Consider the following 3990-nt stretch of genomic DNA (forward strand, 5'->3'; position numbering starts at 1 on the left):
ACTTAAAGTTGGTATAAAAATTCATAAACTTAAAATCATAAATCTGTCTCCAAAATTTAAGACTCAGAGAAAAGGACCAATCACGTTAGGTATGAAGTTGCTCTTTTGAGTCATCAGAACCGACCACCATTTCATGGCTCCGAATATTTTGATAAGCCAATCCAATTCTATACATGTGTATTTCTTAGCCAAACGTTATAATTAACATGGCATGGATCCGTGATTGAGCAATGTCAAGTTGCGCCACCTCCTGGTGGTGTTGCTGAGCTGACACTCCCTCTTACCTATTTTGATCATATATGGTTAGACTTCCACCGTATACGGCGGGTATTACCAAACTCGATTTCATCCAAAACATTATTCCTTCTCTTGAAGATTCCCTCGCTCTCAAAAACTATACACCCTTTGCTGGCAACATTGCTTGTCCAATAAATTCGAGCGGATATCCTGAGTTACGTCATGTGATGGGAGATTTCGTGTCTGTTACTTTTTCTGAGATTGATATGGATTTCAATTATCTCATTGGTGCCCATCCCCATGATGCTAAGGATTTTTATCACTTTGTTCCTAGGCTGGCGGAACCTAAGGATGCATCGGGGGTCCAATTAGCCCCGGTCTTAGCCATTCAAGTGACACTTTTTCCGAATCTAGGTGTATCCATTGGTTTCACTAACCATCATGTTGCTGGTGATGGAGCTACTATAGTAAGGTTCATTAGGGCTTGGGCTCTACTCCACAAATTCGGTGGCCATGAACAATTCTTATCGAAAGCGTTGATTCCATTTTATGGTAGGTCCATAATCAAAAACCCATATGGACAGGCGATGTCCATATGGGAAGAAAAGAAGAAAAATAATCTAGAGATGCGTGACATTGTGACTCCTCAACGTAAGGTTCGAGGTAAATTTACTATAAGACGAGAAGATATTGAGAAACTCAAGATTTTAACGTTATCAAGACGACGGAGTACTCTAACTCATGTAACATCTTTCACTGTAACGTGTGCTTATGTATGGACTTACTTGATAAAATCAGAGTACGTAATCAGAGAAGAGATCATTGACGACAATGGAATGGAATTCTTCTTATGTGCAGCAGATTGCAGAACGCGACTCAATCCACCACTTTCTCAATCTTATTTCGGTAATTGAGTAGTGAGCTACATTGCAAGAACAAGACATGCCGACTTAGCTGGAAAGGAAGGCTTTACAATTGCCGTGTTATTAATTGGAGAAGTCATTCAGAAAAGGATGAAGGATGAGGAATGGATTCTGAGTAGTAGTTGGTTTAAAGAATTGGACACCATACATTGGAATCGAAAGCTTACAGTTGCTGGATCCCCAAAGCATAACTTATATGCTACTGATTTTGGATGGGGAAGCCCCGCAAAGTACGAGATCGTTTCTATTCACGACGATGATGGAATATCAATGTCTCTTAGTAAATCTAAGGACTGTGATGGAGATTTAGAGATTGGTTTGTCTTTGTCTAAAACTCGAATGAATGCTTTTGCTGCTATATTCACTCACGGTCTCAGTTTTCTATAGCAAGCTTGAGTCGAGGGGTGGGAATTTGGCAAGGACCCCTATGTATTTATTAAGTACTAGCAATTAGCAACAAAATAGACATAAATTCTTACCTCTTGTGTCCCAGATGATATACAGCAAATTTTAGCTGTAATTAGTCCAAATAAGAATGGTGTATATCTTGATATCAAATAAGGTTTTACATATCTATAATCTATAATTTATATCTATATCTATAATCTATATTGTGAAGGCCTTAAAAAAGTGAATTGAACTTTTTGTCCTTCGTTAAAAGTCTTTTCTTTAAATAAAATCATCTTTTACTAATTTTTTAATATTTAAAAATAACTATTTAATTATATTTTAAAACATAGAGCTTCTTTCCCTGCCTTTCAGATATAGGAGTCGCTACCAAAAGCTTACGTGAAGTAGAATTGAACGTAGGGTTCAAACCTTTAAATTAGGACAAGAAAAAACATAGTCCACTTTTTAGGTTTATTTTTATCTGGCGAGTTGTGTCACCAAAAATCTATTTTTCCCTTTGTTATTAAAAGTGGTGCAAATTTACATTCCACAATATTTTACTGCACATTAAACTTAGATACAGTGTGTGATTTTTTGTCATTTTATTGTAGGCTTTATTGGGAGGAATTGAAGTAAAGTATCTGCGGTGAATTGTGATTCGAGGTATGTGTTTTAAATCTTTAGCATGTTTTTGAAATTTAGAACAAATAAATGTCACGTATTTTTATAGGTAATTGCTAATTGAGAATTGTTCCTTTTTTTTTTTTTTTGGTAAAATCTTGATATATCTTATAATTGAAGAGATAAATTTGCTTGTGATTTGAGTTGAGTTAAGTCGTTGAAAATTTTAGTATGTTCTTCATTTTTACACTTGATAGTATCTATGATTAAAGAGATAAATTTGTTCGTAATTTTGGGTAGGTTTTCTAAAACTTTAGTATGTTTTTGAGTTTTACAACAAATAAATTATTATGTATTTTTGATAGACAATTACAAATTAAGGTTTTTTGTGCATGTGTGCATGAAATCTTGAAATATCTCATGATTAAAGAAATAAATTTGCTTGTGATTTGAGGTAAGTTTTCTAAAATTTTAGTATATTTTTGAAGTTTGCAATAATAAATTATCATGTATTCTTGAGACAATTGCTAATTATTATTTTTAATTATTTATAAGATCTATAATTAAAGAGATAAATTTACTTGCGATTTGAGGTAAGTTTTCTAAAATTTTAGTACATCCTTTTATGTTTATAAAAATAAATTATCATATATATTATTATTTTTTTATAATATTTGTTTATAATAATGACTCATGCACAATTGAGATAGTACTCGTAGTCTGACAATTGTTCAGCTTTGTGCTTGATGAATTTTGTTCCTTTTCTCCCATTGTATGCATTTGTTTTGGTTTTTGTTACTAGCAATATATATATATATGAAGACCCTTTAAAAATAATTTGAATTTTTGGTCCTTCACTAAAAGACCCTCCTTTAGATAAAACTATCTTTTCACTATTTTTTTTAATTTATTATTTAATTATTTTTATTATATTAACTAGATTCCTAAAACATATGAGACTCGTAAAATATATAAAAGGTGAATCAATTAATATTTTCCTTTGTACTGATCAATTAGAAAAATATTTCTAAAATAGGACTAATATTTCTATAAATATTAAAATGCATGTTAAACTAGAGAAGAAACCGGTTTACTTATTGAAAAAATATGATTAATGTTCATCTAACTTGATTCGGTTGCATGTCTAGATTGGTGGATGTTTAATTTTCTAACCCTCAACTTCTTCACTATTTTTGTCAACATAATAGAATTCAACGTGTGTGTATATATATATCTTCTTTATTTTCATTCAAGTCATTCTTTAGTGTCAAAACTTTCGATCAAACAAGAATTATTTTCATAAAAACTGAAGCTTTGTGATCACTATTATATTATTTTATTTTAGTTTACAGGCCGTAGATAAATTTATAGGTGGTAGATGAATGCTGATCGACTTCGAAGATTTTTGTAGGTAAAAGTTAGGTTTAATTGTATTATTTTTATATCTCTATTTTGAGAATTTTTTTTTTTATGTAAAAGTGAAGTTTAGTTGTATTATTTTGATATCTCTACTGTCGTATAATTTTGTACTCCCTTCGTTTAAAAAAGAATGACCTACTTTGACTTGGCACAAAGTTTAAGAAAATAAAGAAGACTTTTGAATCCTGTGACCTTAAATTAAACTTGTGTCAAATATACCAAAATGTCCTTTAATCTACATGTCATGTGGAAAGTTGAAATTAAAGTATTGCCAAAAAAGGAAAGAGGTCATTCTTTTTTAAACGGACTAAAAAGAAAAATAGGTCATTCTTTTTTAAACGGAGGGAGTACTAGTTTACAGGTGGTAGATGAGTGTCGGACGGCTTTAAGTAAATTTTTG

General features: G+C 31.5%; 1 pseudogene; it reads left to right on the forward strand.

Annotated features, from left to right (window-relative positions):
* The first annotated feature begins 210 nt into the window (after positions 1-210).
* Positions 211-1547, forward strand: LOC107844137 (annotated as a pseudogene).
* The last annotated feature ends 2443 nt before the right edge of the window (positions 1548-3990 follow it).

This window comes from Capsicum annuum, chromosome 10 (assembly GCF_002878395.1).
Source record: "Capsicum annuum cultivar UCD-10X-F1 chromosome 10, UCD10Xv1.1, whole genome shotgun sequence".
In the NCBI taxonomy this organism is placed as follows: domain Eukaryota; kingdom Viridiplantae; phylum Streptophyta; class Magnoliopsida; order Solanales; family Solanaceae; genus Capsicum; species Capsicum annuum.